General features: G+C 52.0%; 1 protein-coding gene across 1 annotated transcript in view; it reads right to left on the bottom strand.

Annotated features, from left to right (window-relative positions):
- The window catches only part of DLGAP4 (DLG associated protein 4), a 130,219-nt gene extending 110,918 nt beyond the window's left edge, over nucleotides 1-19,301 (bottom strand). Inside the window, exon 1 of the mRNA XM_037043990.1 lies at nucleotides 19,084-19,301. The gene's annotated coding sequence lies outside the window, so the exon portion shown is untranslated. The remainder of the gene's footprint in view (nucleotides 1-19,083) is intronic.
- Nucleotides 19,302-19,739: the final 438 nt, after the last annotated feature.

Below are 19,739 nucleotides of genomic sequence, written 5' to 3'. Positions count from 1 at the left end.
CCACGTGGCAGGTAGTGGGTGGTTAATGACCCTACCAGAGGCGACACCCAGAGCTGAAGCCATGAGCTTGTTGGGTGGGGGTGAACTAGCCTTGGTCAGGGAGGCAGAAGGCTTGGGTTTGAGGCCTGTTGTAGCTCTACCTCTCCGTGTGACTTCAGGTTCATTCCTGCCTTCCCTGGGCCTCAGTTTTCCCACCAGGCGGAGGGCAGTGTAACTCAAATTTCTAAGTTCCCTTTATCTGTGAGAGGCCCCGGACAGACAGGTGCTCCTCCCCTAAGAAGGACCTGGTGGGGATCTCATGACCTTCACCTTCATTCCCAGGGGTCATGTCTTACTTGGACTCCAAGGCCCAGGGCAAACACCACCTCCTCCATGAAGCCTTCCCCTGGCTGAAATTCATTGTCACTTGGTCCAGTTTGCACATTTCTGAGCCCTCATTTCAACCTGCAGCCCACTCTGCCACGCAGAAGGGTGGGTGTGGTCCTGGCTATTTCCCTCCACCAGACTGAAAGGCCAAGAGCTCAGGCTCCCCCACCAACCCCTTGGTAACCTGGCTTCTAGGGTCCCACAGTCAGGGCCCCCCTGAACTTCAGATCCTTTGGAGACTCGAGTTTAGCAGCCCCCACTGTTCCTGTGCTTAGTATATGAATGGCACAGAAGCCATGGTCACTAAACACACAGCTGGACAATTAACTGCGTTCTTCCCCTTCAAGGGCAGTGTGAGTCAGGCTGCTTCTTGTATCCCCCCCCACCCTTTTTTTGTGTGTATTAAGAAGCTCCAAGGCAAATCTATAGCCTACCTTTAGCAAAGTATAACCTGAATTATCTCATTTCTGTATTTTCTCTTCTCCTAATCTCTTACTTGCTGCTTTTTCTTACATAAGGAAATACAAAAAAAGAAGTGAGGAAGGGAAGGCTCAAAGGAATGAGTGAGGAAACCGTCCCAGTTAGACTCGCAGCTGTAAACGGTGGCTACAACACTGGGACAGTGACCACAAGCGTCACAGAGAAGTAATAATCACAGGGACAATGTCAACAGCTATCACTTCTTGAGCAACCCCGCCATGCCCAGGACTCGTCATGTTCCAAATCATTTACATCTTTCCTTGACCCTGAGAGGCGGAGGATCTATTATTTCCATTTAATGATGAGGCTCAGAGAGGTTAATTGACTTTTCCAGAGTCACACAGCTAATAGTAGGAGAGCAGGAATTCTAACCCAGTGTGTCCAATTCAAGCTCAAACACGCCACCTGCCACTGAAGCTAAACCATTGAGGAACACTGGAGGGAAATGCAGTTGCTGAGTTTGGGAGTCTGGAGGCAAGAGCTGAGGAGGAAGGAAAATGTTTGCTCTCTGGAGTCAGTGAAGGATGGGCCAAGGGGGAGGGACTTGCCTTCTGTGGGTCCTGGGAAGGAAGCGCATCACGGGGGGCCACTTCAGCTCAGGGTGAGACAGCAAGTTCTAACAACCAGAGCTCCTCTTCCCCCAAAGGAGTGGACAGGAGCGGTTGAAGGTTGTCAGGCATTATCTCCAGAGGTGCCTGACTGAGCGTCATGCTGTGGATTCCGTTCCTGGCAGCAAAGCAAAGTGGAAAGAGACCAAGGAAAAGAAGAAACAAGAAGTGGGGGAAGGGCTTGTTCCATGAGATATTCAGCCCCATTAGACAGCTGTTCGTGCTAGTTCTCAACAGCGGGCAGGACTGCCCTCCTAGGCGCCTTCGAGAATGATGGGGAATTTCCAGTTGTCACCATGACTTGTGGGGGGTGTTGTTCTACTGGCATTGAGTGCAAGGACCGGATCAGGGACACTAGAGGACCTACAATAAGCAAAATGGCCAAGGCCAAGATGGACTCATCCTACCCCTAATGCCAATGTGTGTCTGTTGAAAAACAATGAGGTACAGTAATTAGTGTAGAACTGGAACAAAGAGATCATTGAGACGGAACAGAGTTCCAAGAAACTGATCCGTAAGTACCTGGGCACTTAAAGGTGAAACAGAGACGGTATTTCAAATCAGCGAGAAAAGGACCGCATTAATGCTGCTGGGATAACAGGTTATTTATATAAAAGTAAAATTAGATCTCCACTTCATATCACATGCAAAGATAAAATTCCAGATGGGCTAAAAACCCAAATATGGAACACAAAAGGAAAATAAAACTTTAAATTATTAAAGGGGGCATAATTTGGGCTGGACCCTGTAATGCATTTTTACCACCTTGGGTGGGTAAGGCCTTCTTAATAGGTTGCAAAGAAACAAAAGCAAATAAAGGGGAAAATGATGCTTTACTACACTTCAAATTTAAACTTCTAAATGAAAAAGATACAAAATTAGAAGATGATACACTGGGAGAAAATATTTGTAACAAACATAACAAGGACTAATATCCAGATAAATAAACATCATTGGCAAGTTAATAAGAAAAATATAAGTGACCCATTCAAAAATTGGGCAAAGTCCATGACTAGGAATTTTGCAGAACAGGAAATTCAAATGACCATTAAACATATAACGGGCCTGGATGGTGTAGCTCAATGGATTGAGCGCGGGCCTTCAAACCAAAAGACCTCAGTTCGATTCCCAGTCAGGGCACATGCCTGGGTTGCAGGCCAGTTCCCAGCAGGGGACTCATGAGAGGCAACCATACATTGATATTTCTCTCCCTCTCTCCTTCCCTTCCCCTCTAAAGATAAATACATAAATACAATTAAAAAAAACAAACCCAACCCCTATAACGGAGCTTGGCCTCTCTAACAGGCGGGAGAGGCTGCTAAGAAGGAGATGTTTTTGCCCAGCCGACTGGCAAACTTAGAGAGGGGTAAATCAACTGATGCTGAGGTGTGGAGGAAGGGGGAACTGGGACGCACCACTACCTGGAGTGCAGTGGCCCAACCGCCCGGGAAGGCAATTTGGCCGTGTTCACTAAAACAGAAAACCCTGCTTCCAGAGGAAGCACATCCACAGGGAAGTTCATGGCCACACTGCCTATGGTAAAGAAATGGAAACGTCGAGATGTCCCACAGCAGGAGGAGGGACAAAACGTGGTACGAACAGACAATGGAATGTTGCTCAGCAGGAGAAGAGAGTGAATGACAGCTGTGCTTGGGCTTGGCTAGATGTCAAAAACAGGATTGGTGGATAAAAAATGCAAAGAAAATTAGTTTCTTATTATATAATTTATGGAAGAAAACCACTCAAATGAAACCCCTGAGCTTGGGGTTATGAAAGTTCCCTCGACCTGGAAAGCCTTTTACATTTCCTCCCTCCCTCCTCTCCCCCTCCCTCTCTCCCTCCTTCAGACCTGCTTGCTCTGTGCTGATGATGGGGCTAAGGCCCTAAGTTGTATCCTTGCCATGAAAAGCCTTCTCTATGATTCTAGCTCCAGAATGACCCTTGACTCTGACCCCAGACTAAGCCCTCACCTCAGACCCCATGTCACATCCTCTCTCAGGGTCTGTGACATGGACATGATCCTGTGTCCTGCTGGCTGCACAGCCTGCTGAGAACTTCCCAGGGGAGTGTGCATGAGGTGGGCTTGGGTCTTGCAAACTACACGTGGGAGCTGTGGGTGCTGTGACCGACAGCAGCCTCAGCCGAGGGGGAAGTCTGGTGGTGCTAAGTTCCCTGACTTCCTCCCCCGCCTCGTTCTTCTCTATCACCTACCACCACTCTTCTCTATCACCACTTCTCTATCATCCCCTCCTCCTTTCCTTCTTCCCTTTGCTTTACTGCCAGGTCTTGGAGCCAGGATAGGGTGTGGGGAGGGTGCCGCTGAATCTCTGGGCCCGAGAGCTAAGGCCTCCTGGGCTGGGCTAGGATGTCAGATCTCTAAGGCCATAGGTGATCGTAAGAGCAGGTGGCCTCCTCCTCCCAAAAGCCAAACAGCTGCCAAGGGGACTAGCCAAGATCACATCCTCAGATGGTCACAACAGGGTCCTGGAGAGAGGGCGGCCCATGACAGCCTAATTGGGCATGACAGCAGCCCTGTGGGCCATATTAAGCTTGGAGCTGGTAAGGTAGCTGGTGGAGGAACAGCCAGAGCTGGCCTGGCCGCCGATCCCCACAGGGGCACTTGGCTCTGGAGCTCGTGTCTGCCTGCCTGAAGGCATGCCTGTCAGCTGGGGCTGCCAGGTGCTGCCCCAGCCTGACTGCCAGTCCTGCTGGGGAGAGGCACTGGTGGCCCAGGGTGGTATTTCAGGCCCTTCTTCTGATACTTGCTGTGCTGGCTTGGGGGCCTTCCCTCCCTTCTCTGGGTCTTATTCCTACTAACAACGATGAAGCTATTGGCCCTTTCCCACCCACTGTCTCTTCTGATCCTCAAAGCTGCCCTGCAGCTTCCGCTAGAGATGGGAAACAGGCCCAGAGAGGGTAAGTGACTTGTCTGAAGTCACGCAGCTCACAGATGGCAGACCCAGGGATTCTGGGTCCCTGAAGCACCTAGTCCCTGTTTGGGACACAACGCGCTCTCGTCTCCCCGGAGCCAGGACCCACGCTGAGGGGAGAGCAGAGGCCACGGTCCTGGGAGAGAACAACGCCAAGTCCAGCCTGTGTCCTGAGGCTGACACTATGCCCCCAGCAGGGCACACCCCTCTCTGGGCTGGACCGGATGACACCAAGGATCCTTCCCAGGCTGAGGTTCCAGTCTTTAAGGCTGTGGTTTCCAGTCTCTAAGGCTTTTCTCAACTCCATCGCTTTCGACTAAGTAACCTGGAGAAGACCTCTCTTCTCGGCTTCAACCTCTGTAACACGGAGCCAGCTACTCCTCCCACTGTGCTCGTGGGAGTCGATGGGTCAGATCTGCCCAGCGTCCAGCACAGGGCCTGGCACAGGGCAGGTGCTCAGTGAAGAAGCAGTCCCTTCTTTTCCATACAATCCCTGAGCCACACACCATCTCTCAGTTCTGGCTCAAGTCTTACACATTGCAGGAAACCCCATGAGATTCTAAGAGCATATGTTTAACAACTGACACCCCGCCCCCCGCATCAGTTTACAAAGCCCGGCCTCACCCATTAGTTTGTGTANCCAGCGTCCAGCACAGGGCCTGGCACAGGGCAGGTGCTCAGTGAAGAAGCAGTCCCTTCTTTTCCATACAATCCCTGAGCCACACGCCATCTCTCAGTTCTGGCTCAAGTCTTCCACATTGCAGGAAAACCCATGAGATTCTAAGAGCATATGTTTAACAACTGACACCCCGCCCCCCGCATCAGTTTACAAAGCCCGGCCTCACCCATTAGTTTGTGTAGTGCTACAAACAAACTTTCCTGTTATGACTGAGGAACATGGGGTTACAGAGAAGCAGAGTGTCCAAGTCACTTAAATTCTCTAAGGTTCATTTTGCTCACATCTAAAACAGGGACACATATTACTACCTTGCCTGCACACAGATGCTAAGAGATAAATGACATATGAATAAAAAGTTCTTAAAAGAGTCTTAGCTCAGATAATCTTATTTCAGATATTGCTTGGATCTTCTCAATGCCAAGGCCATAGATTCGGACCCCCAAGCTGGTCCCACAAAACCCAGAGTCCTAGAAATGATTCATGAGAACACTGAAGACAGAACCACGGACAGCGTCCCCAGAGGCTGAGGTAAGACCGGACCCTCAGTTCGGCACCACGGACAACACCCTGCCCCAACACCAGGGCCAGGGCAACTTCCCAGGAGTGCCTGAGCAGCTCAGGGCCAAGGTCAGTGTCAAAATCCCCTCCTTTCATGCTGGGGTGACAGAGAAAGCCTCTACCTCCCAGCTAGTTACCTGCTCTGCTATCTGTAAGGCCCAGAGTGGGCAACTTCCACTTCTGTTTCCATTTGCAGTTTTATATTCCAAAGGTGTTTCCTTATTTCCTACCCAGAGATTAAGGTCCCTCGGAGAGGCTTTCTGGGGCTACTAGATTGGGCGAATCCACATCTTCAGGCCACATCGCTCCTCCAGGAGAGACTCCCAAGCCTTCTCTTTTTTTACTCCTGGACTCATTTCAGAAACAAGTAGTGAATGCCACTGGGAAGAGTGTCACAGCCAAGAGCGGCAGCAAGGCCAGGCCTGCTGCCACCTCATCTCAAGGGCTGGGCTCGTTGCCCTGTTCTCAAGACATTGACTAAAGAGGAGAAGCATTTCTGACCCTTCGGCCTGTCCCATGTCGTCTCTCATGCCTGAGTGTGCAGACGATGGCCTGAGAGATAGAAGGCCATCTTCTATTGGCTGCTTGCCTATTTGATGAGAGCTAGATTCCTGCCCTGGCCACTTCCCTTCTGACCTCACTGGCTGCCTTCATCAAATGTCTTGAGCTGCCTTCTTCAAGGAATCCCAGGGCTTTAGTTCAGGGGGAACCCCAGCAAAGCCAGTACCTCAGTAGTCCTGAGACAGCAGAAGGGGACGACAAGACACACAAGAATACCAGTGACTGCTTCTGATGAATGGGAACAAGGCCACGTCCTCAGAGCTGTGATAAAATGAGATTGTACATTCAGCACCAACCCTGGCACATAATGGGGCTCAGTAGATGTCTGTTCCCTCTTCCTAACAATGAACATATAGTGATGGCAATGATGGTCACTACTAATGTTGAGTGCCTATTACATGCCAGGTGCTAGGTCAAGGTCTTCAGGAGTAGGAAAGGCAAAGATTACTATACCCATTTTGTTGATAAGGAAATCAAGGCTTGGACAGGTCACGAAATTTGCCAAAGATCACACAGCTGAGCAAGTGACAGAACCAGATCTCCACCCTCAAACTTCAGGCTGCTTCCTCAACTCTAGGAGATCTGTGACAGCTATAATCATCCTGACTTTCCACCTGGGGGAGGCAGCACAGCCCATTCTCGGCTGCCCCGCACCTAATGCTGGGAGATCCATGCCCAGTTGGTTGGCTGCTGACAAGTCTCCAGGCCCAGACACTGGAGTGCGTGAGGACAGAAGCAGAGCCCATACTCCTCTCTGTTCCAGGCCTCCAAGGAGCTTTCAAAGGGCTCAGATGCAATCCCCTCTCATCCCCATAACAGTTGCCTCCTCTCCTAACATGGCAAGCTGGCATCTAGCCCACCTGCCTCTGTATCATCTGCACCCACAGAGGAGCAGGGCTCATGAGGGACCCACTGCATCACTGACACCCCACACTGGGCCCCTCATACCTGTCATGGAGGTGAGGACACTAAGGCCCAGGAAGGGGGTGCGACTTACCCCAGGACACATGAACAGCTATGATCTCAGGCCTCCAGACTCCCTCTGCAGTGCTCCTGGCCCTAGACTATGGGCTCAGTGGGGGCAGGAGCCACAACACTCTTGTTCATTGCTAGGTCCCCAGCACCCACCTCAGGGCCTGGCCTGAAACAATTTTCTTTTCTGACTTCCCTTGTGGGGAGGGGCAATGTGTCGCTCACATTCCCTATCCCACCCAAAGAGCCTTGTACACACTAGACCCCTAATGAGTATTTCTTACATTATTTCATCTATTCAACAACTATTTATTGAGTGCTTAATATGTGGCAGGCACTGTTCTAAGTGGTAGGGTCACAGCAGTAAGAAAAAAGACAAAAATAACTGAACATTCCAATCCCCTTGTGACACTGACCAGAGTGAATCTGCTTGTTCCCCCCACTCATTGTGCCAAAAGGGCCCTGTCGTGTCTCCAGGACTGTATGCAGTGCCAAGAACCTGATGTGTGCTTGCTGAAAGAGTGAATGAGTAAAGGCAGGTGGAGCAGTACAATAAAGACAGCCACCAATTATTGAGAGGTCTCTGTATTCTAGGTCCTAAATGTTTTATATATATTAATTATCTTGTAGAATCTTCCCAACAGCCACTGTGATTTGGGCACTTTAAAGGGGATCCTGCCAGCCACCCTGTTAGCCATTCTTTCCTTTTGCCTAATTGACAGAAGTGCTCGGTTGGAAACACTCATTTTAGCAGCTTCCCTTGCAGCTAGGGTGGCCATGTGACCACATCGGACCAGTGAGGTGTAGGCAAAGTCCACTGAGTGGGGCTCCTAGGAAATCTATTGTTTACCTGATAAGAAGGGCAGATGTCCAGAGCATGTCATCTTTACTATCTTTGTCCTGCCTGGAATCTCCTGTCCTGCCACAAGAATGAAAGATACACACTAAGGATGGCAGGGATCTAGGCCCTTGATCATGCCCTTGGATTGCTGCTCTGGCCTGGCCTGCCTGCCTCTGGGATCCTTATTATATGAGAAGAATGACTTCCTGGGTGTTTATATCACTGTTATTTTTTTCCTTCTGTTACGTACAGACAACTGCAATTCCAACTGATTCAGTATTAAAACAAGTGAGGATCAGAGAGGTGAAGTGATTTTCCCCAAAGACACACAACAGGTAGACAGTCTGGAATCAGCCTCTGAATGTAATGCAGGTAAGTGCATCAGACTGTCACCTGTGTGCCATCACTCCCGCCTGCAGTTCTGGGCAGTGGGAAGCCCCTCCCAAACCCAGCACGTGGCTCTCCTCTAATACTCTTCCTGAGCACTCTGGGGTCAGACGGCTCTAAGTTCTCCTGATGTGTCCTCTCTTACCTGACCTCCTCCCTCTACACACAGGTTGAGAACCCCCTTTGAAACTTACCTGTTTCAAGTCCCAGGATTCTATTCGGATCCTGACCCCAATGAAGTACTCTCTCTCCTCTCTGCTCACCCACCTCTGCCTGACCCACAATCCCGCACTGCCTGCCTGCAAATGTGCACAGCAGGCTCTCAATGTTTGCAGACACATCTCCCTGTTTCCATCTCTTCTCTACCGGCGTCCTGCACCCAACACCAGAAGGACCTTCCTCAAGAGCAGTCTGACTGGCCCTGGCATTTGACGCCTCCAGGATCAGACTCCTGCCACCCTCCCAGGGAATTTGAGAGAATTTGCTTTTGCTGTTCCCTCTGCTCCCCACCCTTTACCCCAGTCAGCAGTTCTAGGGTCAGCTCCAACTTCAGGTCATAGAGAGGTCCCCTCTGACCACTCTGCCTTGAACAGGTGCCCCCTTCCACCACGCCATGGCACACCCTCTCTTAGCCTCTGGGTCTCTTTGAGCACATCCGAGGACCTTGTTCATTCACTATTTGCATGCCTGTCATTGGAAACCCCTCCCCACCACCAGAACCAGCGCTCCTTGAGGGCAGGAAATAAGCCCATCTTTTCCATCACTTCCCCCAGTGCCTGGCATGAGGCCCGGAGCTCAGGTTCAATGGGGAGGTGCTGAATGAAGCTCAAGCTCACTTCCCGCGCCTTCCCGCCACCCACTTTCTACTCCAGCCAAGTAGAACTACTCGAGCTTCCCTGAGCCCTCCTGTTGCAGTTTGGGGCCCAGAGCCTCCTCCAACTCTGCCTCTAGCCAGGGCTTCCTCTGCCTTCCCTCCATCACAACCAAGCTGTTCTGTGTCTCATGTCCTCAGGATGTTGCTTTAAATCTTAACACCAACAGGATCCAAGCAGATGGGCATTCCAGACTCCCGAGGAGGGCGCGGGGATGAAACTTGGGGACAGAGAGCGTGTTGCATGCGTGCACATGTGCATGTGTGTGTGTGGAGGGGACTGGCTACCTGCACCCTACCCTGGACATGACAGCCTCTGTATGTCCTTGCTCTTGCATTTCTGCCTCTGGGCACCCCTGTCGGGGCTAATTCTGAAATGTCCCACTCTTCCCTAAGTAGCTATAGCTGTAAGAAAGCAGAAACACTCATACTTACTGAGCCCCTATTACGTGCCAGACATTGTTCTTGCCCATATAATGATGCTGATGTTGATGGGAGTTAGTAGTGGCTAGAATTCGTTAAACACTCAGCGTGAGCCTGACCCAATCCTGAGGGGTCTGTCTTTAATCAGACAGATCCTATGATTATCACCCTCATTTTACAGATGAAGAAAAAGAAGCTCGGAGAGGGGGAGCCACCTGCCCCAGGTCACAGAAAGACATGTGTCTTGGACGCAGGTCTCTAATCGAAACCTGCTCCTCTGCCGAGTTGCTGGGGGCAGCACCCAGGTGTCCTGGTCTGTGGGGGAGGAGACACTGCTTCCTCTTGCAAACTCCTGCCACCTCTGAATGCAAAGGTGGAAGTCGCAGCTCCCTGACCAGAAAAGCTCTCCTGGGGGAAGGCTTGGCTGGTAAGACTTACCCTAGTCTGCCGCACTCCAGCCCCCCAGAGGAAGTCGCGGGGTGGACGGAAGTCAAGTGAGCCTGGGCTCTGCTTCCCTAGCAAGGCTGAAGATTTTCCCAACAGCCGTGGCCAAATTTATCTGCCAATCCCCCAAAGAGCTGATTCCAGCGTCTGTCTGGAAATGTCAGCCCGTGTGGTTGGAGGAACGAGGGGAGAGTTTTCCTCTAAATAGCAGGAAGCATATGGGAGGCGGATGGCGCCCGCCACACCAACCTGCCAGCTCTCACTCAAGCAAGAGCTAAAAGGGGCCCAGAGGGTCTGGAATTCCTACCACCTCCCGGGAGGTTGGGGGTGGGGGTTGGGACCGAGATGGCGGCAACGAGAAGGGCAGAGTGGGCCCTGAAAGGCAGGCAGGAGTTCCTGGCTGACAGACGAGCGACCCGAGGCCCTCAGAGGAAAGGGACACACAGAATTTAGCACAGCATCGGAGATGGTCGTAAGAGCTGCTACTCACGGAGCACTTGTTATGAACCACATTTGGGTTAGGCACTTTATTTGAACAATTTCACTTAAATTTTGTACCCAACTCTAAGACAGGGGTGGCTACTTTCCTCATGTTACAGATCAGGAAGCTGGGGCTCAGAGAAGGAAACAACAGGAAATCAGACTCTCTGGGCTAGAAAGGACCTTCCAGATCCTCAGCTGAATCACAAATACTCTACAGACTTTTCTGTCAAGTTGTGGTGCAGCTGTTGCTTAAACACTTCAAGTGATGGGGAGCTCACTACCACATGTTAGCAGTGAGCAATTTGTATCCAAAAGGTTTCCCTACTAAGCTAGAATCTCTGCAGAGCTTTCCCCCTAGGTCTGCGTGCCAGACCCAGACACTGCCTTCCTCCCCAGAGACAGAAAGGCAGGGAGCAAGGCCCCTCAAGGTCTCTGGTTTCCTCTCTGCAGGTGACATACCCCAGTTCCCTTGGTTACCTCTGCACCCATGACCATGGCAACCAAAGCAGCCCCCAGTCACTTATGTGTGCCAGGCACCGTGCAAAGCCCACCCATACAACACCCCTCTCCGAGCCCCCTGGGTGGGGTGTCCCACCTCGACCCCTGGGGAGATACTCTCATTGTTCCATTTCACAGAGGAGCAAGCAGGCTCCTGAGGCAGAGAGCTTTGCCCCAGTATCACGGCAAGGACATGGGGGCAGTGGAGGTCTCACTGGGCTGCTGCTCCAAGTCTCGGGAAGGCTGAAGAGGCCCTACTGGCCCTACCTGGGGATCCTCTTGCTGATGCTGACCCAGCCTTGGCAGGGGTCATCCGGACACTGGTCCCCAGCACCCCCAGGCCCACGGCACCCCCTCCTAGGGTCAAACTTAGCCCTCCCCTCCTCTTCCTCAGCACCTGTGGAGTCCCCGATCTGGTTAATTCTCCCCACTAGACACCTCTCTGCACCATCTCCGCTGTCCCTCCCCGCCCACTGTCGCCCCCAACTGTCACCAGCCCAACACAAGGACATCTCTAACACCCAGATCTGCCTCGCCCTCGGCTCCCTTCTACCCTGCAAAATCAACGCACACTCTCTGGCCCAATAGTTGAGGCCTTCCAAGCTCCAGCCTGGGTCGAACTCTCCCACCTTCTTTCCTCTGTGACCCCTCAAGCCCTGTGGCTTAAGCGTTTAGCAGGAGGCAGGTGAGATCTTTCCAGGAGCCCAGTGCCTCTGCCCGATTCACGCGTCCCAGTTGCTTCTCCTGAACCCCTATCTATCCTTTAGGACTCTGCTCAGAGGGACAGAACCAATTGATCTGGCCCCGGAGAACCCTGAGGGATCGGCACCTGCCTCTGACTTGCCATATTCACCTGCTGTTGCCGACGGAGACGCTCTCCCCTTGGCTGAGTCGTGAACTCCCCCCGCGGGGGCTGTTCTAATGCATCTTTGTAGCACAGCGCCTGGTACATGGTAGGTGCTAATAAATGTTTGTGGAGTGTGAGGATGAATGATTAAATGGGGACCTAGGGGCGTGATGAAGTATTAGGGACGACCCATAAAACATGGCTTGTGCATGTCACAGCTTTGATGTATCAGAAACAAAAAACGCTGCTGTCAAAATAAACAGTCACAAAACATTTGATTCATGAGGATTTTGCTGGCTACCCGCAAACTGAGAAGGGTATCAGGGGATGATCTGGGATAGTTGGAGCTTCCTAAGCTGCCTAAGTCTGAGTAGATGAAGTAACCAGGGTTCACCTGAGGGGTGGGAGGAGGTGAGCAGGAGGGCCATGGAGTGGGCAGGGGCGGAAGCGACTGGGCCCCCGTTACAGACCTGCCTCTCGCTTGCTCTTTGTTGATGCATAGGTGTCTTGGTCACACTGACCCACAGTTTCTAGTTTGTAAACTGTAAAGGGCACTTGGAGAACTGATTGGTGCAGATGAGTGTCCAAAGGCTTAACCACTCCCTCCGCTGTCAGGGTGACGTGGCTCTCTCCACCACCTCCTCCATTTGTGCTCTCAGCAGGGGATGCAGACATGGGGGTTCCTAGGTCTTGGGGCCCTGTGGTCTGGAAATGCAGGTCTCTGCCAGCCCTCCAGGAAGGTCATTTGGGAGACAGCCCTCAGTGGCAGGTGAGTGGGAAATGGCAGGATTGTGGACTTGATCCTGTGAAGGAGCCTTCTAACCAGAGGTGGAAGGAATACGGAGTGAGCTCCCCATCTCTGAGGGTGTGCAAGCAGTGGCTGGACACCTCGCGGTGAGGAATTCTGATCCATGGTGGAAAAGAATTTAAACCAGTAGATAGTGAAAGGCCCCCTTGAGGGACTACTGGGTCTTCTTTCTCCTTCCCTGTGTGGGGCCTCGATTATGCTCTCTCATTACCAGCCAGACTGAGCTTGCTGCTCCCGTGACATTCCTCAAAGACTCAGCCTCCAGGATCAAGTCCAAGCTCTTTTTCTGGCATTCAAAGCCCCTGTGGTCTGGACCTGCCATTGCGTATTCACTGGTGGTTCCCCTACCACACGCCCTTGACATTTTCTCCTGCCCACAATGGTCTTCCCATACTTTTCTTAGTTACTCAGCTTAGGTGTCACCTCCTCCAGGAAGACTTCCTTTCTCTCATGCTGGCCTTTGTGTTCCCTCAGCCCCTGTACACATACCCACATGGCAGATGAATCGTCTATGTGCTCCTCCCACTCCCCGCAAATCTGCAGGACCATTGAGGGCCAGGACAGCTCCCTCCCAGGCCCAGCAAGGGCTCCCACACAGAGGAGGCTGATGTCTTCTGAGCTGGACTAACACTTCGGAGCTCCTGATTTCAAGAGTCTAAAGCTGTCTCGACGAGCTTCTGACTGTACGATCTGTTCTCAGGACTCTATTCTATAGTTATGTTGTTGCTTTTTCTGATTATAAAGGTCATACATCTTGGGAAACTCCTTTCAGTCCAGGAGGGGGAGTTTGTTGTGTGTGGCCACTGCTTGGTCTATTTAGGCTACAGGTACATTTTTGTTTGGGAGGCTACCCTTGCCCTCTTTCCATTGGTGGAGTTCTAGGGGTGTTGACTCCATCCCCAGCTGGGCAGGGGTGCAGAGGCCAGGCTGCCAACCAAAGCAACTGACTGAGGGTCAGGCACCTCCCTAAATTTGACCCATCAATGCTGAGACTCAGTTTTGAACCTTGTGTTTGAGCTATCTGGGAAGAAGTCTTGCATAATCCTCTGGACAGAGATCTTATCTCCTGTACAGGAAGGCCTATAAGAACGTGGGAGCAACCCAGAGGAAGCAGAGCTGAGAAACAGTGAGAGAAATTGGGTCCTAGTCACAGGGTCTGAGCCCCTGGATCCAGCCGATCCTGAAGCTGTTCCCTCTGAACTTTACAGTTATAAGCCAATATATTTCATTTTTGTTTAGACCAGTTGGGGCTGGGTCATCTGCCCTTTGTGCCTAAAAAGTACGTGAATGATGTAAACAAAAATAAAAATAGAGCTTGTCCATATCTCACCAATCAGAGGAAACCCCTGTGAAGGGTGTGACGGCTTTCCTTCCACACGCTTCTCTTGGCAGGAGCGCGCATCTATTTATGTACATTTTCCTAACAAAAACGAGACTGTACAATATACACTGTTTTGTAACCTGCTATTTTCCCCTCAACAATGAGCCATGGACATGTTTCCATGTCAACAGTATAGATCTATGGCACTGTCTCCACAGCCTCTGAGAACGCCATTGTCTGGCTGGACCATCATTTATTTAACCATCTCTAGCTGATAGATAATTGGGCAGTTTCTAATTTATCACCGTTATCAAGAAAGTGCAGTGAACTTATTTGTAAAATGTGTATGTTCGCTCTTGCTGGATTATGTATGACTAAGATTCCATGATTCCAAGAGTTTGAATTCACCAGTGCAAGTTTCCCTGTCTGAGATGTAAGACTCTATGTCTGTAAGTGAGTATCTGTCCTTCTGGGAGGGTTCAGTGGTTATCAAAAACAAGCAAACCTAGGGCCAGGGGGTTCCCTTAACAGTTTCTCCCATGAGAGTGCTCGTTAGCAATGCAAGTCAGTTGGTGGGGAGGTAGCTGGGGCTGCTCAGGGCTCGGGGCTCAGGGGGTTGGGGCTGGTGCTGGCCATGTACGCCCCGCTGAGCTGTCCACCTCCCGGGGCCTCATCCCCCAACTAGATCCGACTCTCAGTAACTGAGAGGAGAGTGAGCCTGGGAACCAGTCAGCACTGACAGCCCAGGCAGCACGCGATGGGCGCAGAGTGGGCCTCACCTCTGGCGGTCACAGTGGTAACGGCAGCAGCTGCCAGCGATGCAGCACCGAGGCTGGTCCAGCCCTCTCCCTGTGTTAGCTCACTGAAGCCCCACAACCACCCCTGGCACTGCTGTTCTTGTCTTTGTTTCACAGAAGGAAAACTCAGCCTCAGAGAGGGCAAGTCACTTGTCCAAGGTCACACAGCCAAGATGTAGAGCTGAAGTGTGACCCAGATCTGCTGACTCCCCCGCCTACATCTTATTTTATTGGAGAACTGCTCTAGGCAGGACTGTGGACGTCCTAAAATCCCTCATTTCCCTTCCCAAGTCCTAGCTCTAGGGAAAGACTCTAAATCCAGAAAAGCATTAAGAAGACAGCACATATCTCCCATGTCCGCACCCCCCAGGACGGAACCACTGTGAACAGTTTTCAGAAACACACACAGTTCTTACAAAAAAATGATATCATGCTACCTATGCTGTTTTATAACCTCTTCTCTTTCAACTCTGGAACACAGTATGAAGTTCTTTCTGCAACAGGAAATGTAGATCCGTGGCCCCATTTCTGACAGCTGCGGCAGGTGCCACTGTGCGGCTGCAGTGTGTGGATGTAACTAGTGCCCTGTGACAGACGAGTGGGTTCCCAACTGTCCTATTATCAACAATGCTACAGCGAATACTTTCCAGTGTGCCTAGATCCCTGTCATTCTGCAGGTCCCAGCTCAAATGCCACCTCCTTAGGGAAGCATCTTGAACCCTTTGTAACATCGCCATGCTGACTTCCATCACTGCACTGATGGCGTCTCTGTGTATTCAGTTCATTTGTTTCAGTGGCTGAATAATACCGGTCTCTCTCCAAAGCCGTGTGCTCTGTGACGGGCATAGACTAGCAGGGACTAGCCCTCAACGAATGTCTTGGGAAGGCAGGAATGCTTCTGGGGCAGGTGCCCTGTCTGCAGAACATGCACCTCTGTTTCAGGGCTTGGAGACACCCTCCGCCATGCCACCCTGCAGGCCACGTCCCTAGGACCAGTTCAGGGACCCAGAGATCTGCCATAGAACTAGGTTCCAGTTACGGGACGCTCGGAGATTCCATACCAAGCGCCTGCCTTCCTGAGCCTTCACATACACAGGAGACCCACGGGCACTGGAGCCAGGAGAGCCAGTAGAACTCTCTACCATGTGCTGGCTGTGTGGCCTTGGGCCAGTCATTTCCTCTTTTGAGGGCTTAGTCCCCTTATCTGTAAAATGGGGCCAATACCACCCATTGGTTTGTACCTCACAGGGTTGTTCTGAAGATTAAGGAAGATAACGAATGTGCTCAGCACACAGTAGGTCCTCAGGAAATGGCAGTGCAGGCCCATAAGCAGTTAGTTCAGAGGTTAAGTCTCACCCCGCCTCACCCGGATGTCCTTTTTTAAATCTTGAATGATTCCTAGTTATATCCTGGCCACCTCTCCTGGCCTGTCCCTTGGAATGACACATCCTGACCCTTCAATACCTGTTAAATGGCTAAACGCTCTGACCCCTTGTCATATTCCCTGACGCCTCATCTGCTGCCTGTGGCCGCAGACACCTGCCTGGCTTCCTGAGCCTTAAAAATGCAAGCGGCACCGGCACATGCCTGAGGATCAGACAGAGGAACCCTGCCCCTCGGGGGGACTTCCTGGCCCCCAACCCTCAAACAGGGCTGGTGGTGCTGGCCTGTGTCAGCCAGCCCGGTTTCTCATCCCAGTTCCTGCCCCTGAGTGCTCTCTGGTCACGTGACAAGTAACTTTACCTCCCTAAGCCTCCCTTTCCTCCTCTGTAAAATGGGGAGAACAATAGAATCCGCGAGGATTTGGTGAGATAAACTGAAACATTTAGCAAGAGCCTGGCATTTAGATAAGTGCTCTATAAGCATTAACTATTATTGTTACAATTGCTTTTTAGCTTTTTTACTGTTAAGTATAAGTATTAAGTACATAAAACAGGGCTGTTCACTGAGTGAATTATCAGGAAACAAAGAGCTGTGGAACCGCCACGTGGGCTGGTGGGCAGAGCAGCGCCGACCCCGCAGAAACCCCTCCCGAAACTCTTCCCGATCCTTACAGCCTGTTTGCTCCACGAAGATGATCCATTTTTAACTTTTGTAGTGCTATTATTATTACTATTACTGCTAACAACAAGCAAATAAAACCCACAAATCTGTGGCTACTCTGCCTGATGAAGCCAGGCTCTCAGCACCCTGGCTACCTCTGTCCTGGGCACGGAGACTCCCCAGCCGATTTCCCAACTTGGGCTCTGGCTGTTCTTTAAATAACCAGCTTGTCAGCAAAATAGCAGCAGTAACACCTCCCTCGCTGCCGCCCAGGCCTCCATCTTTCCTCACAATGCTGACTGACGGCTGCTCCCCCCGCTCGTGCCAAGGAATCCCGTTCTCCGTCACTGGGCCACACGTGCCAGGGGCTGCCAGCTCTGCCATGCTCTCAGTGGCCACAGTCCCACCCTGCTGGCTGTGCCTGGCCTGGGGGGCAGAGGGTGGCTCTGAATGGCAGCAGTTTTCAGGAAAGGCTGAGATGTTGAGAACTGAGCCCTCTCCCCAGGCCCATGCCTTGGTCTTCCCATCAACTTCCCACAGTGTCATCAGGGGTTTAGCTGAGATGATGAGGAAAAGGACACACTTAGTGGAATGCCAGGCACATAATATATAATTGCTCAAGAAATACTCAAAGTTATTCAGGTGGCTCCTGTTACATATCTAGTCCCTGGCGGGGACACGCAGGAACTAGGGCACGACCAGGATGGGGTGCGAAGGATTAAATCCCACAGAAACCCGCAGCTCTCAGGCCGAGATGTCCTCACCACTTCTCTTCCTGCAACAGCTTCTCAGCCAAATGCGACTGCTGTCTGCAGTCCCTACAATAAGCTAGGGGACAGATTAGGGGTGCCAGGCTCGGGGCAGCTGATTAAAAGGGCCCTTTTTCTGGTTATTAATAAGAAGGCTGGCACCACACAAGAGTGCAGCTCCTTGTTCTTGAAGAAGCACTTCTACTTACATTATCTACAGTGAATTTCACGGGTTTTTAAATTATCCTATAGTATTTGCATATGATACATATTTACAAGACTTTCCCTTCTCAGAACCATCCCACCAGGGAGGCTGGGCAGCTGTTGGCAGAGGAGAGAATGGAGCCCAGAGGGGCAGGCCACCCTGCTGAAGGCCTGAGCTGACTGCACGCTCTCTGGGGTCAGCAGCTAAAAGGCCACTGGGCTCAGGGGTCCCGATGATGTCTAGGTGGAGGGAGGCGACAGAGTCTTCTCTACTCTCCCTTTTTCCTTCCTTCCACAACTATTTGCTATGCACCCTCCATACACCAGGCGGGCTGTTCAGTGGGGGAAGAAGCAGTTATTTCTCACCCTTGGGGAGCAGAGGCCACATGAGTAGCCAGGTGATAAACAATTGTCCCATGTAGTGCTGAGTGGTGGCTGGGTGACCCTGGGCAAGCCCCTTAACTCATTTGAGCCTCAGCACCCTCATCTGTGAACTAGGCTAGCCATGCCTCTGCTGCCCAGGAGGTGGCAATAGGGTGAGAGGCACGGACTTCTGTGGCGAGTGTCAGGCACTGTGCTGGCCCTGAGAGGGGTGTATTCTTGGGATCATCACTTTGGGGAAGGTGACAGGCCAGGTTTGGGGTAGAGCAGGCAGGGGCGGGCTGCAGGTCCTCAGACGGGCGTTCAGAGAGGCTGCGGGCCCTGCACCTCCTCCCATGTTGGGGTCAGTCCACGCAGGAACGGGAGGAATGTGGGCAGAGCAGGCTGGAGGGGCAGGCACCACAAGGCTCCCTGAGATTCAGAAACCCTGATGGCCTCACCTCAGCCCCAGCACAGCTCACCCCTCCCCTTCCCTTCCCGCACCCTTGTCACCAGCTGTCCCAGCCCCTTGGGTGTGGCACGGGCTGGCCCTTGAGGGAGACAGAACTGGGCTCACTGTGCATCCTCAGGCAAGTGGCTTCCCTCTGAGGCTGTTTCCTCTGGAGAAAGGAAGCCATCACCATGCCCGCCTGTCGGGATGTTGGGAGGGCTGGGTAAGATAAGCAGTTAAACTGTAAGTTGAGCTCAGACACATAAAAGCTCTCACGGAGATCCCTTCACCAGCATGTTGGTGTCCGTGGGTGAGCCGGGCATTTCCCAGCTGTGCGGATCACGAGTGGGCGCAGAGCAGCCCAGATTCTGTGTGCCAGGGCCGGCTGACGCCGTTACTTACCAACCAGGGGGCTATGTGCAGAGGGAAAACAGGAACCAGTCGGGAACCAGCAGGTGTCACTTCAGGAGTGGGCACTGGACCTAGGGCTGGACCACACATCCCTCCAGGCCCTCAATCAGAGGAGCTGGCAGCAACCAGTGTGGGACGGGGGGCCCTTCAGTGCCGGCAGTGACCAGGTTTGGACCACCAGGCGCCTGGCAGAAGGGAAGGCACCAGTACCTGCGGAAATGGGGGGGAATGTCCATTAGGAAGTGCCTGGGATAATCTTTCCACCCCGAGACACTTGGACTTGCCCTGGGAACCCTGAGGAGGAAGACACCATGCAGCAATCATACAAATCCAAGTGTACAACACTACATTCTGCTAAGCATTCCAGCCTCCCGGCTCATGGGGGCCCCACATTGTTTTCCAGAGGCATATTTGCATGTCATGCATATTTATGATGCCTTTCCCACCACCCACAGAATCCCCACAGCAGCCTAGAAGCTGGGTTTCAAAGCCTCTGATCTCCCCTGTCTTGCTTTGCCCTCACCTTCCCTGAATAGGGGCGGTCAGGAAAGCCACACAGTCCTGAGACCAATCCCAGCTCCGCTGCTCACTCATGGAAGGACAGCTGTCCTGTTCTGAGCCTCAGTTTCCTCACTTGTCAAATGGTA

Source organism: Sturnira hondurensis, unplaced genomic scaffold (assembly GCF_014824575.4).
Source record: "Sturnira hondurensis isolate 20B ecotype Veracruz unplaced genomic scaffold, ASM1482457v3 Scaffold0004136, whole genome shotgun sequence".
Lineage (NCBI taxonomy): Eukaryota > Metazoa > Chordata > Mammalia > Chiroptera > Phyllostomidae > Sturnira > Sturnira hondurensis.
Note: the sequence above shows the minus strand (reverse complement) of the source record. Positions and strands in the feature narration are given on the sequence as shown.